Consider the following 19,577-nt stretch of genomic DNA (forward strand, 5'->3'; position numbering starts at 1 on the left):
ATGTACAATTTTGTAAGCTTGCCTTGCTGAAATTTGCCATGCAATGCAGATAGATGAAATACCATACCTAGATATGTTCCTCCAGTGGAGGATAACAATACCTGTATGCCTATGGATGTGTAGATAGCTATCTAGCCAATCTATGTATGGACCCAAATGTTTGGTATACATATTAGTTCAGAACCTAGCTATGAACCTCCGTTATCATAGCCAGTTGTATCAACTTCAAAACCGTCTGAATGACATTAATGAAGCCTATGGATTGAGTAGAATATAATATAACTTTGTGCCAAGGATGCAAGCAATATATACATGTAGTTATTACCATGCATGTGATCCCCACATTGGCGAATAAGGGTGCAGTTCAGGTATGAATGTCTGAGATTATAATTTTTTAGTCATATCCAATACCAGGAGTATCAAATTCCAGTCTTTGAATGATGCTGTGTCTGCATGTATGTATTACAATTATACACTTCAACAGAGTTTACCAATCTTGGTCCTGGGACATCAATGGTTACACATTGTAACTAATAGACTAGAAACAGAATTTAACTAGTGGGGCGGCAGTGTAGCCTAGTGGTTAGAGCATTGGACTAGTAACCGAAAGGTTGCAAGTTCAAATCCCCAAGCTGACAAGGTACAAAATCTGTCGTTCTGCCCTTGAACAGGCAGTTAACCCACTGTTCCTAGGCCGTCATTGAAAATAAGAATTTGTTCTTAACTGACTTGCCTAGTAAAATAAAGGTAAAAAAAAAAAAAAAGACTGATTTGTAATTATTATTATGCACAGAAATAGAATTTTAAAAAACTGTACACTACTTCCTATGCATCAAGTAAATACTCTAAAACCGGTTCATCTCAATATCTAATGCCCTTCATCAGCATTGATCTGAAATGGGATAGGTGTAGTATTTAATCAAATAAGACTTCATTTCAACCAGTAGAGAATGTGAAATGCTTTATTGAAAGAAGTTCATTATCAAAGGGTTATAAATGCATGCATTCTAAATATTATACTTGTAATATTATAAATACAAGTTCAATCTGTACGTCAATGCACATCTGTTGTGCATTATGAAAACAGAGGAAGAAAGAGGTGGCGAGAGGTGTGAAAGGGAAAGAGGTAAGGACATATGAGCAGGGAAGGCATCATATGATTGATGAATCAGTGCTACCAAAATATTCTCTTAGTTCATCACAATAACATAATACTGTCTCTAGTCGGCCCGAAGGTTATCTTAAGAGCGGGTGAGGTGGCGATGATGGGACTGGGGGTTGGCATCCTCTCATCAAAACATGCCTGCAGACGGAGAGCATATTTAAGCCTTGTGTTTAAATGTTTTATTCTAACAATGTTAGTCGTCATAATCATCAAGAGGTGACATGCAAAACTGACCTTGGATCATTAACTCTGGGACTACTGCATCTCTATCTCTTTAATAATACTTCCTGTTGACCTGACCAAGTGACCTCTGACCATGCTGTGCCCTCTATGTAGCCAGTTCAGATGTGGGAGGGGTTCACTGACACAGCTGATATAACCTAGAGGGTTTAGGGAGAAGAGGAGAGGGGGATGAAGTGAAGGGGAGAGACTGTTTTTGAGAAAATACGGTAGTTAAAGAGGCCGTGTATCTGTGTGTGGCCTCACCTGGTGTCCACACCACACTAAGTGGCTGCAGAGTACTTTATGGTGAAAAACGTGTGGTCTATGGTGTTGCTAGGGAACAGCACCCTCTTCGTAGAAGTAGGAGGTGAAGATCTCCCGCATGGCGTCGAGCTGCAGATCACCTCCTTATCCTCGTGTCCATGAAGTTATGCAGGACACAGGTAGCCTTCACACACCTGAGTTACTCCAGGAGGCAGTCCCAGATGGCCCTGGTCACCCAACCTTGCTGTAGGTAATTATTTTGGAATCTCCAGTTACAAGGTATCTGTAGTAATATGGAAGACCATGTAATTATTTGGCTTTTACATCACCAGGTCATTGTGGATTACCAAATAATAATATCCCTGATAACAAATAATGATAACATTGGATGCATGGGCACACACATGTGCAAGTGTAACATGTGACAATAACAGGATCATATCAAGGATAGCATCACAAATGAATACATAAATATCACTTGAAGCTTGATGATGAGTTGATCATTTGAATGAGCTGTGCAGTGCTAAGGCAAAAACAACAATGTGCCCCTCTTTGAGTCCCCAGGACTGAGAACCACTGCTCTTCATTGGGACCTCTTCAATCAGTATGTAGACAGGCCTTCATAGCTCTCTTTATCTGAGGACAGAAAACCTCACAAGAAACAGACTTCATTATACTCAAATTACACTGCACTGAATATTACTATTATATCCGTCCTGACTTATTTGGACAGGAACTACACAAAAGTATCCCTATCCAGAATAGCACACTCACTTTGACAGTTGGGGCTGCCATCTTTTCACCCTCCTCCAAGGCTGTTAGCTAGCTACCTACAAATTAATTTGGAGTTTGTTTTTTACAGTGATAAATACATCAAGATAGCTAGCTAATATGAAATTTCATAAAAATAGTGAAACGGTAAAGTTTCTTGATAAAACTATACTAAATATTATCACGTCACCAAATAATTGATTAAAACACACTATTTTGCAATGAAGGTCTACAGTAGCCTCAACAGCACTCTGTAGGGTAGAACCATGGTGTAGCCATGTGTAACTGTAACTGCACTTTGATTGCAGTATAACTGCAGTATGCCTCAAATACTGCTTCCAAAATTACACCGACTGCAGTCCTCCTCTGGGTACATTGACTTCAATACAAAACCTAGGAGGCTCATGGTTCTCACCCCCTTCCATAGACTTACATAGGTTGGAGGTCATCCTCCGAAGGTTATCAGAGCTCTTGCAGCATACCACCCTGTATCCCACTGCTGGCTTGCTTCTGAAGCTATCCCAATGCCCCAGGAAAGTGATTGGGGACATTTCCCTGTGTAAGGTGCTGTCTTTCGGGTGGGACTTTAAATTAGTGTCCTGACTCTCTGTGGTCACTAAAGATCCCATAGCACTTATCGTAAGAGTAAGGGTGTTAACCCCGGTGTCATGGCTAAATTTCCAATCTGGCCCTCATACCATCATGGTCACCTAATCATTCCCAGCTTACAAATGGCTCGTTAGTTGAACAGTTAATTAATTTATTCCAAAATGAGAGCGAGAGAGATTTCAAAATAATTTGAACAAGTTTCAGTTTTTTTATATTACCTTTATTTAACCAGGTAGGCAAGTTGAGAACAAGTTCTCATTTACAACTGCAACCTGGCCAAGATAAAGCAAAGCAGTTTGACACATAACAACACAGAGTTACACATGGAGTAAAACAAACATACAGTCAATAACACAGTAGAAAAATAAGTCTTATACAATGTGAGCAAATGAGATGAGATAAGGGCGGTAAAGGCAATAAATAGGCCATGGTGGAGAAGTAAATACAATATAGCAATTAAAACACTGGAATGGTAGATCTGAGAGTAGATGAGTGTGCAAAGTAGAAATACTGGGGTGCAAAGGAGCAAAATAAATAAAGTAGGGGAAGAGGTAGTTGTTTGGGCTATTTATAGATGGGCTATGTACAGGTGCAGTGATCTGTGAGCTGCTCTGACAGCTGGTGCTTAAAGCTAGGGAGGGAGATAAGTGTTTCCAGTTTCAGAGACTTTTGTAGTTCGTTCCAGTCATTGGCAGCAGAGAACTGGAAGGAGAGGCGGCCAAAGGAGGAATTGGATTTGGGGGGTGACAAGTGAGATATACCTGCTGGAACGCGTGCTACGGGTGGGTGCAGCTATGGTGACCAGAGAGCAGAGATAAGGCAGGGCTTTACCTAGCAGGGTCTTGTAGATGACCTGGAGCCAGTGGGTTTGGCGACAAGTATCAAAAGAGGGCCAGCCAACAAGAGCGTACAGGTCACAGTGGTGGGTAGTATATGGGGCTTTGGTGACAAAATGGATGGCACTGTGATAGACTGCATCCAATTTGTTGAGTAGGGTGTTGGAGGCTATTTTGTAAATGACATCGCCGAAGTCGAGGATCGGTAAGATGGTCAGTTTTATGAGGGTTGTTCCGTAAAAGCCTTGGTTTCATGCATGTTAACATTAGAATCCTCCTCCCTAAGTTTGTTTTATTCACTGCTTTAGCACACACTGCCAACCCGGAAGTCTTTGCCGTGTCTGAATCCTGGCTTAGGAAGACCACCAATAACTCTGAAATCTCCATCCCTAACTACAACATTTCCAGACAAGATAGAACAGCCAAAGGGGGCGGTGTTGCAATCTACTGCAGAGATAGCCTGCAGAGTTCTGTCCTACTATCCAGGTATGTACCCAAACAATTTGAACGTCTACTTTTAAAAATCCACCTCTCTAAAAACAAGTCTCTCACCATTGCCGCCTGCTATAGACCACCCTCTGCCCCCAGCTGTGCTCTGGATACCATATGTGAACTGATTGCCCCCAATCTATCTTCAGAGCTCGTGCTGCTAGGTGACCTAAACTGTGACATGCTTAACACCACGGTCATTCTACAATTTAAGCTTGATGCCCTCAATCTCACACAAATTATCAATGAACCTACCAGGTTTTGCCCCAAAGCCATAAACACGGGCACCCTCATAGATATCATCCTAACCAACTTGCTCTCTAAATACACCTCTGCTGTTTTCAACCAAGATCTCAGCGATCACTGCCTCATTGCCTGCATCCGTAATGGGTCAGCGGTCAAACAACCTCCACTCATAACTATCAAACGCTCCCTGAAACACTTCAGCGAGCATGTCTTTATAATCGATCTGGCCCGGGTATCCTGGAAGGATATTGACCTTATCCCGTCAGTAGAGGATGCCTGTTTTTTTTTTTTAATGCCTTCTTCACCATCTTAAATAAGCATGGCCCATTCAAGAAATGTCCAAAGATTGGAAAGCAGCTGCGGTCATCCCCCTCTTCAAAGGGGGGGACACTCTTGACCCAAAATGCTACAGACCTATATCTATCCTACCTTGCCTTTTAGAGGTCTACGAAAGTTAACAAACAGATAACCGGCCATTTCGAATCCAACCATACCTTCTCCGCTATGCAATTTGGTTTCAGAGCTGGTCATGGGTGCACCTCAGCCATGCTCAAGGTCCTAAATGATATTTTAACTGCCATCGATAAGAAACAATATTATGCAGCCGTGTTCATTGAACTGGCCAAGGCTTTCGACTCTGTCTATCACCACATCCTCATCGGCAGACTTAACAGCCTTGGTTTCTCAAATGATTGCCTCGCCTGGTTCACCAACTACTTCTCTGATAGAGTTCAGTATGTCAAATCGGAGGGTCTGCTGTCCGGACCTCTGGCAGTCTCTATGGGGGTGCCACAGGGTTCAATTCTTGGACCGACTCTCTTCTCTGTATACATCAATGATGTCGCTCTTGCTGCTGGTGAGTCTCTGATCCACCTCTACGCAGACGACAACATTCTGTATACTTCTGGCCCTTCTTTGGACACTGTGTTAACAACCCTCCAGGCAAGCTTCAATGCCATACAACTCTCCTTCCGTGGCCTCCAATTGCTCTTAAATACAAGTAAAACTAAATGCATGCTCTTCAACCGATCGCTACCTGCACCTGCCCGCCTGTCCAACATCACTACTCTGGACGGCTCTGACTTAGAACACGTGGACAACTACAAATACCTAGGTGTCTGGTTAGACTGTAAACTCTCCTTCCAGACCCACATCAAACATCTCCAATCCAAAGTTAAATCTAGAATTGGCTTCCTATTTTGCAACAAAGCATCCTTCACTCATGCTGCCAAACATACCCTTGTAAAACTGACCATCCTACCAATCCTCGACTTCGGCGATGTCATTTACAAAATAGCCTCCAATACCCTACTCAACAAATTGAATGCAGTCTATCACAGTGCAATCCGTTTTGTCACCAAAGCCCCATATACTACCCACCATTGCGACCTGTACGCTCTCGTTGGCTGGCCCTCTTTTGATACTTGTCGCCAAGTATCAAGATCTTGTCATCTACAAGACCCTGCTAGGTAAAGTCCCCCCTTATCTCAGCTCACTGGTCACCATAGCATCACCCAACTGTAGCACGCGCTCCAGCAGGTATATCTCTCTGGTCACCCCCAAAACAAATTCTTTCTTTGGCCGCCTCTCCTTCCAGTTCGCTGCTGCCAATGACTGGTCCTTCCAGTTCGCTGCTGCCAATGACTGGAACGAACTACAAGAATCTCTGAAACTGGAAACACTAATCTCCCTCACTAGCTTTAAGCACCAACTGTCAGAGCAGCTCACAGATTACTCCACCTGTACATAGCCCACCTATAATTTAGCCCAAACAATGACCTCTTTCCCTACTGTATTTTATTTATTTATTTATTTTGCTCCTTTGCACCCCATTATTTTTATTTCTACTTTGCACATTCTTCCACTGCAAATCTACCATTCCAGTGTTTTACTTGCTATATTGTATTTACTTTGCCACCATGGCAATTTTTTTGCCTTTACCTCCCTTATCTCACCTCATATGCTCACATTGTATATAGACTTGTTTATACTGTATTATTGACTGTATGTTTGTTTTACTCCATGTGTAACTCTGTGTCGTTGTATTTGTCGAACTGCTTGCTTTATCTTGGCCAGGTCGCAATTGTAAATGAGACCTTGTTCTCAACTTGCCTACCTGGTTAAATAAAGGTGAAATAAAAATAAATAAATACAATTGTAGAAGCAGGTTTTTAGGAGTCACATGAGAGTTTCACATGTCAATGACATTTGAAGATAACACTGAGCAAACCAAGATCAGTTGGGATCTGCCAAGCCTGGTCTCAGAGCATTTCATATTATTCTGTACGTAAATCAGTGTTACTGTAATTTAATTATGCCAATGTGTTTTCATTAATTGAAAATCCTTCATCTATTTTATGAGAATTTGTAAGATTCTTGTTTGCATAAAATAGACGTAGACCAGCCATTTCAATAATAGGTAACAGAATTTATTCTCGGGGGGCGCGCTGCCACTTTACCACGAGCAACAGTTTATATACAATAACATGATGTAATTTCATTGCTTAACAGAATCCCCTCCTCTCGACCGGGACAAAGTGAGGTTAATAGTTCATTCTAACTTACTAACACACTCACAGGTCACACAACATAACTGAATTAACTTTTGCCCCATCAACATTACACAGTCCACAACCCATTAGTTTCTGCCTAGTTGGAATGGTGTTCATTAACTTTAATTACTCCTTGTCCGTGTCACACAATCCCTCCTTATGAACTCATATTGTTAATCAGATATAATAAAACAGAGTATAAGTTTACTTAGTTACAGTTCCATTTAAAATGATTTGTTCAGTCATTTAATCATAATTTTCCCAACAATCAGAGACACTCCATTTAGAATCATATGTTACCTTTTGTATGGTTATGTAAGACAGATGGTTACTTAAGGCAAACACTACTTAGCATGTTAGCTAACCCTTCCTCTAACCCTTCCTCTAACCCTTCCTCTAACCCTTCCTCTAACCCTTCCTCTAACCCTTCCTCTAACCCTTCCTCTAACCCTTCCTCTAACCCTTCCTCTTTGATAAGTTACACACCAATAAAACTTTTTTTTTAAAGACTAGCCTGCTGGCCTTACTGAGTCGATAGGAACATTAGCCCAAGCTATTTAGGAGGGGTATCACACCTGGCACAAATGATTGTCCAGTTCTGTTTTTCCTGCTGAGGGGTGCCCTATACCTGCGCCCAGAGGGGAGTAGTTCAAATTCCGGGTACAGGGGATGGCTTGGGTCTAAAATGATTTTGTGAGCCTTGCTGAGGGCCGTGACCTTAAAGATCTCATCCAGGCCTGTCTGTTTGACTCCAAGTACCTTGCTTGCTGTGGTGATAATCCTTCTCAGCATATTTCTCTGGCTCACAGTGGCATTGCCAAACCAACAAACAATACAAAAAGTTAAAATACTATCAATGAAAGATTTGTAAAACAGAGTCAGTATAGTACAGTCTACATTAAAATATCCCAGCTTTTTGAGAAAGTACAGTCTCTGTTGGCTCTTTTTGTAGATCAGGTCTGTACATTTACTCCACTGAAGTTTATTGTCCAAGAGGACACCCAGGTATTTGTATTCCTCTTCAATCTCTATATTCAGACCTCTGATAGATGTTTCAGAGGTGGGTGTTGTACACTTCCTGAAATCTATGCACATATCTTTGGTCTTTTTGGTATTGAGGACCAAGTGTGATTCCTCACACCACTCTACAAAGTCATCTAGGACCAGGCCATGATGTTCCTCGTCAACATGCAACAGGCTGATCAAGACAGTGTCATCAGGGAACTTAACGAGTAGTCTGTCAGGATGGGAACTAGTACAACTATTAGTGTACAAGATGTACAGGAGTGGGGAGAAAACACATCCCTGAGGAGAGCCTGTGTTGGTATTGCGTATGTAACCTTAACCCCTAGCCTATCTAAATAAAAAAATGTTTGCTTTATCAGTATAAGGTATTGTGTGCAGATTGATGAGGGGAAAAACTATTTAATCAATTTCAGAATAAGGCTGTAATGTAAGAAAATGTGAAAAAGTGAAGGGTCTGATTACTTTCCGAATGCACTGTATCATACTAAATAGAGTGTCTCGGATTTGTGTACAGAATCATACGAAATGCTCTGAGACCAAGTTGATCTGCTAGTAATCATGCCATTAATAGACGTTGGAAGATCTGGTTCTAGGATAAACACAACAAGCTACTTGGAAATCTACTGGGTTCAGAGCAGCCGTTGTGTGATGTTCAGATCATAAAATATAATTTAGAACAAACATACCTCTCTGACATGTAGAATAAGGAACCACATCCTGGTTTTTGGACTGGGCTGACACTGGCCCCTGGGGCATTATTTACAGGTTCCAGAGATAGAGACAGTTAGCTCTCACCAATTCAGTCAGTCCTCAGGTGCTAGTTTTCTTTGGAATGACCATAGCCTGCTATTCCCTGGTGCAAGTAACTTGTAAGGTTAGAGAGCATCTTTTTTAGATCATGATGGTCGGGGACAGAAGAGACTATAATCACCAATTTTACATTTTAGAGATCATTTGTGTTTACTTAAATCTTTGTGTTAACCTCCATGGAAAACTCAACAAATGACAGAGCACATCTTTCATTTTAGCATGCTGAGTATTGCTATACAACAGATGATCACGGGTGGCAACTATAAAATCATTATGTTACCGAATCCAGCCAGTGACAGCGCAATGATATGGGTTGTCATTTTGGCCCGCTTCAATAGAGCCCACCATGTTCTGCACTGCAGGTCACAGCAAGCACTGCCAGTGCCAACGTGTTGCAAGCCAAACCGCAGTGCATTGTTACACACCGTGACAAACTGTCATTTAGGACAGGTGGGGAAGATTTTTTCGGGTGGGGGCTTGCCTGTTTTGCACGTTATTTTGGCATCAATACGTGTCACATATCATTTTGCAAACAATGTAAAACATATATATATCACTGAGATAACAAAGCTGCATACAAACATGGTCTCTTTTTTGTTTTCTTGAGTAAGGCAGCTCCAAAATGTAGGTGTTTCAGCCTAGCTCAGTGCTTTCTGTGGTGGTGGGGCAAGCCAGCAGAATATATAGAGCATTGTCTCGTGATTGGCTCAGTGTTCTGTCACTCATGCGGAGACCTCGAAAATTCTAGCCCCTTGGGTGCTGCCGTAGAGTTACATTAGAAGTGCCCAACCAAGAAAGCTCAAGGTCATTTGCCACAGATAAAATGATGTCAAATCACATTATATGTACAGTAGCTTTTGATCATGTTGATTATGTCAACATCATACTTTCAAAATCTTAGCTATCAGTCATCATCATGAATCAAGTCGACAATCTACAGGGAAATCCTTTTTAATCCTTGTCATATGAAGAGAAATAATGAAGAGAAATGATAGATTAAACATATCGGTGCTCAGCGGCCATTGGACATTAACATTACACAAGTTGGAAATCATTAAATCAATAATGAGTGGTTTGGAAGGAATCAGTGACAGTGGCTGTGTGGTCCCAAATGTGCGATTTAATGGGCTCTTTCCAAATGTAAGATAATAAACATTAAACATTGGCCATGCCATCATTAAGCATGATTTGTGCCGCGCTCAAAACAACTGTTAACTAGGAACTGCGAAAACATGACTTCAGTGAGTTCAATCCAAGATGGCGTAGCAGTCGGACGTCTTGTCGTGTCGTGTCCCTTGTATATATCGTATATGTCTGTTTTTTTTTTAAACATATTTTTCTTCGCATATCTTTTAAAACATTTTGCTAAACCTCAACTTCTAAATACTCTCCTGCAACCCGCCTCACCCAATGTTGCTATTTTTTCTGAAGTATTTATATTTACTTCGGATCCGGATCCCCTCAACTGAAGCTAGCCAGCTAACTACCAGCAATCAGTCAGCAAACCATTGCTAGCGGTCTTCAACTAACCGGTCATCAGCTAACCTTTAGCTCGGAAAGCTCTCGCCAGTTCGAACAACGCGACTCTATCCAGAGCATAACGGACCTATAATTTTTTTTATCCCCGGATTCCCACTGGATTCCCACCGCAAACGGAACATTTTCAGCTGGATCTTCACAACTAGCTAACTAGCTAACCGCAACGCCGGATGATTACTCCTGGCTAGCGTTTCCACCCACTTAGCTTGAAGCTAGCCCGGCCAGAGCTCCTGTGCTACCACCGAAGCATACTCCTGGGCTACAATATCCGGACCCACGACCGGTCTATCGATGTCACCGCATGAAGAGGCATAAACAGACTCACCCCATCGCGACGCCCCCCCAAAGCCTAACTTTCTAGCCCTTGCTATCTCCTTGCTTGCAAATTCGGCCTGCTAACTGCTAGCTTGTCTAGCCCCGGTCCGCTAACTGCTACCTTGTTTAGCCCCGGTCCGCTAACTGCTACCTTGTTTAGCCCCGGCCTACTAACTGTTAGCTTGTTAGCACAGGCCTGCTAACCATCTGAATCGCCGCGTCCCAAACACTCACTGGACCCATATTTACTTTCAATCTCTTTTCGATTTTTTATTTGTTTATACCTTCCGGTAACCTGCCTCACCCAATGTGATACGGAATCGCTATTATTTTTAATTTTTAGAACACACTCAAGAACCTCCAGAAGCTAACCAGCTAACTAGCTACAAGCTATTTAGTCATTGTTAGCCACTGCTAGCGGCTTTTACCTTTTACCTTCTGCCTAGCCAGCCAGTTTTTAACCTGGATAATACTCGCCAGTCCAGCTTCCCTGCCCCATCCACCGCTGCCCCCTGGACACTGATCACTTGGCTACATAGCTGATGCATGCTGGACTGTCCATCAATCACGGTACTCCATTCTGCTTGTTTATGTTTTATCTGTCGGCCCCAGCCGCACCCAGGCTCTGTGTGTAGTTAATCCGACCCTCCCTGCCTAGTCAACGCCATTTTACCTGCTGTTGTTGTGCTAGCTGATTAGCTGTTGTTGTCTCACCTACTGTTTTAGCTACTGTTTTAGCTAGCTCTCCCAATTCAACACCTGTGATTACTGTATGCCTCGCTGTATGTCTCTCTCAAATGTCAATATGCCTTGTATACTGTTGTTCAGGTTAGTTATAATTGTTTTAGTTTACAATGGAGCCCCTAGTTCCACTCTTCATACCCCTGATACCTCCTTTGTCCCACCTCCCACACATGCGGTGACCTCACCCATTACAACCAGCATGTCCAGTGCTACAATCTCTCTCATCATCACCCAGTGCCTGGGATTACCTCCGCTGTACCCGCACCCCACCATACCCCTGTCTGCGCATTATGCCCTGAATATATTCTACCATGCCCAGAAATCTGCTCCTTTTATTCTCTGTCCCCAACGCTCTACGCGACCAGTTTTGATAGCCTTTAGCCGCACCCTCATTCTACTCCTCCTCTGTTCCGCGGGTGATGTGGAGGTAAACCCAGGCCCTGCATGTCCCCAGGCACCCTCATTTGTTGACTTCTGTGATCGAAAAAGCCTTGGTTTCATGCATGTCAACATCAGCAGCCTCCTCCCTAAGGTTGTTTTACTCACTGCTTTAGCACACTCTGCTAACCCTGATGTCCTTGCCGTGTCTGAATCCTGGCTCAGGAAGGCCACCAAAAATTCTGAGATTTCCATACCCAACTATAACATTTTCCGTCAAGATAGAACTGCCAAAGGGGGAGGAGTTGCAGTTTACTGCAGAGATAGCCTGCAAAGTAATGTCATACTTTCCAGGTCCATACCCAAACAGTTCGAACTACTAATTTTGAAAATTACTCTCTCCAGAAATAAGTCTCTCACTGTTGCCGCCTGCTACCGACCCCCCTCAGCTCCCAGCTGTGCCCTGGACACCATTTGTGAATTGATCGCCCCCCATCTAGCTTCAGAGTTTGTTCTGTTAGGTGACCTAAACTGGGATATGCTTAACACCCCGGCAGTCCTACAATCTAAGCTAGATGCCCTCAATCTCACACAAATCATCAAGGAACCCACCAGGTACAACCCTAAATCTGTAAACAAGGGCACCCTCATAGACGTCATCCTGACCAACTGGCCCTCCAAATACACCTCCGCTGTCTTCAACCAGGATCTCAGCAATCACTGCCTCATTGCCTGTATCCGCTACGGAGCCGCAGTCAAACGACCACCCCTCATCACTGTCAAACGCTCCCTAAAACACTTCTGTGAGCAGGCCTTTCTAATCGACCTGGCCCGGGTATCCTGGAAGGACATTGACCTCATCCCGTCAGTTGAGGATGCCTGGTCATTCTTTAAAAGTAACTTCCTCACCATTTTAGATAAGCATGCTCCGTTCAAAAAATGCAGAACTAAGAACAGATATAGCCCTTGGTTCACTCCAGACCTGACTGCCCTCGACCAGCACAAAAACATCCTGTGGCGGACTGCAATAGCATCGAATAGTCCCCGCGATATGCAACTGTTCAGGGAAGTCAGGAACCAATACACGCAGTCAGTCAGGAAAGCTAAGGCCAGCTTCTTCAGGCAGACCCTGTCAATCACCATATTCTTATCGGCAGACTCAGTAGCCTCGGTTTTTCAGATGTCTGCCTTGCCTGGTTCACCAATTACTTTGCAGACAGAGTTCAGTGTGTCAATTCGGAGGGCATGCTGTCCGGTCCTCTGGCAGTCTCTATGGGGGTGCCACAGGGTTCAATCCTCGGGCCGACTCTTTTCTCTGTGTATATCAATGATGTTGCTCTTGCTGCAGGCGATTCCCTGATCCACCTCTACGCAGACGACACCATTCTATATACTTCCGGCCCGTCTTTGGACACTGTGCTATCTAACCTCCAAACGAGCTTCAATGCCATACATCACTCCTTCCGTGGCCTCCAACTGCTCTTAAACGCTAGTAAAACCAAATGCATGCTTTTCAACCGTTCGCTGCCTGCACCCGCACGCCTGACCAGCATCACCACCCTGGATGGTTCCGACCTTGAATATGTGGACATCTATAAGTACCTAGGTGTCTGGCTAGACTGTAAACTCTCCTTCCAGACTCATATCAAACATCTCCAATCGAAAATCAAATCAAGAGTCGGCTTTCTATTCCGCAACAAAGCCTCCTTCACTCACGCCGCCAAACTTACCCTAGTAAAACTGACTATCCTACCGATCCTCGACTTCGGCGATGTCATCTACAAAATTGCTTCCAACACTCTACTCAGCAAACTGGATGCAGTTTATCACAGTGCCATCCGTTTTGTCACTAAAGCACCTTATACCACCCACCACTGCGACTTGTATGCTCTAGTCGGCTGGCCCTCACTACATATTCGTCGCCAGACCCACTGGCTCCAGGTCATCTACAAGTCCATGCTAGGTAAAGCTCCGCCTTATCTCAGTTCACTGGTCACGATGGCAACACCCATCCGTAGCACGCGCTCCAGCAGGTGCATCTCACTGATCATCCCTAAAGCCAACACCTCATTTGGCCGCCTTTCGTTCCAGTTCTCTGCTGCCTGTGACTGGAACGAATTGCAAAAATCACTGAAGTTGGAGACTTTTATCTCCCTCACCAACTTCAAACATCTGCTATCTGAGCAGCTAACCGATCGCTGCAGCTGTACATAGTCTATCGGTAAATAGCCCACCCATTTTTACCTACCTCATCCCCATACTGTTTTTATTTATTTACTTTTCTGCTCTTTTGCACACCAATATCTCTACCTCTACATGACCATCTGATCATTTATCACTCCAGTGTTAATCTGCAAAATTGTAATTATTCGCCTACCTCCTCATGCCTTTTGCACACAATGTATATAGACTCCCCTTTTTTTTCTACTGTGTTATTGACTTGTTAATTGTTTACTCCATGTGTAACTCTGTGTTGTCTGTTCACACTGCTATGCTTTATCTTGGCCAGGTCGCAGTTACAAATGAGAACTTGTTCTCAACTAGCCTACCTGGTTAAATAAAGGTGAAATTAAAAAAATTAAAAAACAACTGGGAGTTTAGGTTCCAACAGGTCATTGCTGTAGTCTACAGAAAATGTTATCTTGGTTGTCAAAAAGTTACAGTATAAGATAAAGGATTCATACGCTGGTATAAATTACTACTAAATGACAATAGGACACAAAGTAAGTATAAAGGAGATAACAGTTGAGTTATCTTTTCATGATATTACAGCCTGATACACTCACATCTGTGAATTGAATGCCAATTTCGCTGTTTTCATTTGTCTGTTTTACTGTTAGGGAAAATGTACAGACACATGGCACAGACCTAGCTAGGCTACTAAAGTGTTTTTATTAAAGCTTGACAACTAATGACCGAAAAACAAAACCTGCAACAAAACACCATGCAAAGAAGAAACATGTAGGCCTATTACAGCAACATTGGAGAAGTAGCCTGGCTACCTAATTTACAGAACAAAAATATAAAGCAATGTGTAAAGTGTTTGGTCCCATGTTTCATAAGCTGAAATAAAAGATCCAAGAAATCTTCCATTGTCCCCACTGCTGTACATTTACATCCCTATTAGTGAGAATTTGTCCTTTGCCAAGATAATCCATCCCACCTGACAGGTGTGGCATATCAAGAAGCTGATTAAATAGTATGATCATTACGCAGTTGCACCTTGTGTTGGGGACAATAAAAGTCCACTCTAATTGTGCAGTTCAATCACAAAACACAATGCCACAGATTTCAATTGTTCACAGATTTCAACAGTTCAATTGGCATGCTGACTGCAGGAATGTCCACCAGAGCTGTTGCCTGGAAATGTAATGTTAATTTCTCTACTATAAGCCACCTCCAAGACTTTTTTTAGAGAATTTGGTAGTACGTCTAACCGGCCTCACAACCACAGACCACGCGTAACCACACCAGACCAGGACCTCAACATCCGGCATCTTCACCTGCGGGATCGTCTGAGACCCGCCACCCGGAATGATTTTGAAACGGAGGACTATTTCTGTCTGCCCTTTTGTGGGGAAAAACATTCTGATTGGCTGGGCCTGGGTCCGAAGTGGGTGGGCCTGGCTCCCAAGTGAGTGGTCCCATTCAAAATCAAATAAAACTTTATTTGTCAGATGTGCCGAATACAACATTTACAATGGAAATAGTCCGGGTGGTCATTTGATTAATTGTTCAGCACTCTGATGGCTTGGGGGTAGAAGCTGTTAAATAGCCTTTTGGTCTTAGACTTGGTGCTCCGGTACAACTTGCTGTGCGGTAGCATAGAGAAAAGTCTATGTCTTGGATGACTGGCGTCTTTCACAATCGTGTGGTCCTTCCTCTAACACAGGTTAGTATTTAGGTCCTGGATGTCAGGAAGCTTGCCCCCCAGTGATTTACTGGGCAGTAAGCATTACCATCTGTAGCACCTTACGGTCAGATGCCGAGCAGTTGCCATACCAGGAGGTGATGCAATGCTCTCGATGGTGCAGCTGTAGAACTTTTTGAGGATCTGGGAAGCCATGCCAAATCCTTTCAGTCTCCTGAGGAGGAAAAGGTGTTGTCGTGCCCTCTCCACAACTGCCTTGGTGTGTTTGGACCATGATAGTTCGTTTGGATCATGTGGACACGAAGGAACTTGAAACTCTCCACCCGCTCCACTTCAGCTCCGTCGATTTTAATGTAGGCCTGTTCGGCCCTCCTTTTCCTATAGTCCACGATCAGCTCTTTTGTTTTGCTCACATTGAGGGAGAAGTTGTTGTGCCTGCACCATACTGCCAGGTCTCTGACCTCCTCCCTATAGACTGTCTCATCATTGTACAGGATCCAGTTGCAGAGGGAGATGTTTAGTCCCAGGGTCCTTAGCTTAGTGATAAGCTTTGTGGGCACTATGGTTTTGAACGCTGAGCTGTAGTCAATGAACAGCATTCTCACATAGGTGTTCCTTTTGTCCAGCTGGGAAAGGGCAGTGCGGAGTGTGATTGAGATTGTGTCATCTGTGGACCAGACAGGACTGGTAAAAAGTGCTCTTCACTGACGTGTCGCGGTTTTGACTTACCAGGGGTGAATGTCGGATTCGCGTTTATCGTCCAAGGAATGAGCGTTACACCGAGCGGGATCGATTTTGGAGGTGGAGCGGGAGCGGGATCAATTTGGAGATGGAGGGTCCATCATGGTCTGGGGAAGTGTGTCACAGCATCATCGGACAGAGCTTGTTGTCATTGCAGGCAATCTCAACGCTGTGTTTTATAGGGAAGACATCCTCCTCCCTCATGTGGTTCCCTTCCTGCAGGCTCATCCTGACATGACCCTCCAGCATGACAATGCCACCAGCAATACTGCTCGTTCTGTGCGTGATTTCCTGCAAGACAGGAAGGTCAGTGTGCATGCGAGGTACCTGATGAGAATTCGTCCGCAAATGGATAAACCGCCTCTACCATCCGTTCTATTGGCGACCGTGAAATCACATAAACTGGACAAGCTCTGTTTGAGACTATCGTAGCAAAATGAACTTTAATATCCTATGTTCCTCAGAGTCGTGACTAAACACGCACATGGAAAATGTAAATCCAGCTGGTTTTTCTATGCATTGGTAGAACAGAACGTCAGCGTAGGGTAAAATGAAAGGGGTGTTGTGTTTCTTTTTGTTAACAAAGGTTGGTACCAATCTCTAATAGTAAAGAAGTCTCGATATTCTGGTCGCCTGAGTTAGAATACCTCATGATAACCTGTAGACAACACTATTTACCACCACAAACCGATGCTGGCACTAAGACTGCACCCAATGTGCTGTATAGGGCCATAAGCAAACACAAAAATGCTCACACAGAAGCAACACTCCTAGTGGCCAGTGATTTTAATGCAGGAAAACTGAAATCGTTCTTGATACAGCCCGACAGGATGCTCTTGATTGTGCATCTGTAAAAGTTTGTGAGTGCTTTTGGTGACAAGCCGAATTTCTTCAGCCTCCTGAGGTTGAAGAGGTGCTGCTCCGCCTTCTTCACGATGCTGTCTGTGTGGGTGGCCCAATTCAGTTTGTCCGTGATGTGTACTCCGAGGAACTTAAAACTTACTACCCTCTCCACTACTGTCCCGTCGATGTGGATCGGGGGGGTGCTCCCTCTGCTGTTTCCTGAAGTCCACAATCATCTCCTTTGTTTTGTTGACGTTGAGTGTGAGGGTATTTTTCTGACACCACACTCCGAGGGCCCTTGTTAATAAGAATTTGTTTTTAACTTACTTTCCTAGTTAAATAAAGGTTAAAAACTTCTTATGGCTTAGATCCCACTAACGGGATCGATATGACAACAGACAGTGAAAATGCAGGGCGCCAAATTCAAAACAACAGAAATCTCATAATTAAAATTCCTTAAGCATAGAAGTATTTTACACCATTTTAAAGATAAACTTGTTGTTAATCCCACCCCAGTGTCCGATTTCAAAAAGGCTTTACGATGAAAGCACACCAAACGATTATGTTAGGTCTGCACCTAGTTACAGAAAAACACAGCCCTTTTTCCAGCCAAAGAGAGGAGTCATAAAAAGCAGAAATAGAGATAAAATGAATCACTAACCTTTGATGATCTTCATCAGATGACACTCATAGGACTTCATGTTACACAATACATGTATGTTTTGTTCAATAAAGTTCAATAAAGAAATCTGAGTTTACATTGGCGCGTTATTTTCAGTAGTTCCAAAACATCCGGTGATTTTGAAGAGAGCCACGTCAATTTACAGAAATACTCATCATAAATGTTGATGAAAATACAAGTGTTATGCATGGAACTTTAGATAAACTTCTCCTCAATGCAACCGCTGTGTCAGATTTCAAAATAGCTTTACCGAAAAAGCACACCATGCAATTGTAATCTGAGTACAGCACTCAGACAAAAAAAACAAGCCAAATAGATATCCGCCATGGTGTGGAGTCAACAGAAGTCAGAAATAGCATTATAAATATTCACTTACCTTTGATCTTCATCAGAATGCACTCCCAGGAATCCCAGTTCCACAATAAATGTTTGATTTGTTGATAAAGTCCATAATTTATGTCCAAATACCTAATTTTTGTTCACGCGTTTAGCCCAGTAATCCAAATTCATGAGGCGCGAGCAGACGAAAAGTAAAAAAGTTCCGTTACAGTATGTAGAAACATGTCAAACGATGTATAGAATCAATCTTTAGGATGCTTTTAACATAAATCTTCAATTATGTTTCAACCGGAGAATTCCTTTGTCTGTAGGAATGCAGTGGGACGCAAGCTAACTCTCACTTGCGCGTGGTCACCTCATGGCACTCTGGCAGACCTCTGACTCATTCAGCTCTCATTCCTCCCTCCTTCAAAGTCGAAGCATCAAACAAGGTTCTAAAGACTGTTGACATCTAGTGGAAGCCGTAGGAAGTGCAATATGACCCAATAGACACTGTATATTTGATAGGCAATGACTTGAAAAACTACAAACCTCAGATTTCCCACTTCCTGGTTGGATTTTTTCTCAGTTCTGCTATACTGACAGACATCATTCAAACAGTTTTAGAAGCTTCAGAGTGGGTTCTATCCAAATCTACTAATAATATGCATATATTAGCAACTGGGCCTGAGTAGCAGGCAGTTTACTCTGGGCACCTTATTCATCCAAGCTACTCAATACTGCCCCCAGCCATAACAAGTTTAAATAAAACAATTTAAAAAGTAAAGAAATGGGCAGGGCTTAGGCTTAAGAAGGGGTGAACAATGCTGAATAGGTGTAAATAAAGAAGAGCTGTCCAGTAGGTGTACCAAAACTTTCAAGGGCCACTTTCTCAAAAGTGGGGTTAGAAGTTTATCAACTTTCAAAGCAAAGTTACTTTCCCATTATTCCACAACTGCAGTGTATGATATACCATTTTGTATCTCTGAGTCTCTACTTTTATCCAATGTAAAAAACACAACATTTCAAATTTTGCAAAATAAGACCAAATAGAGGTGTTTGGTCACATGCTGCTGCTTCTCTGTTTATTATCTATCCTGATTGTTTTTACCCTTACCTACATGTAAATATTGCCTCAATTACTTCAACTTCCTCA

This window comes from Oncorhynchus kisutch, unplaced genomic scaffold, assembly GCF_002021735.2.
Source record: "Oncorhynchus kisutch isolate 150728-3 unplaced genomic scaffold, Okis_V2 Okis06b-Okis10b_hom, whole genome shotgun sequence".
Lineage (NCBI taxonomy): Eukaryota > Metazoa > Chordata > Actinopteri > Salmoniformes > Salmonidae > Oncorhynchus > Oncorhynchus kisutch.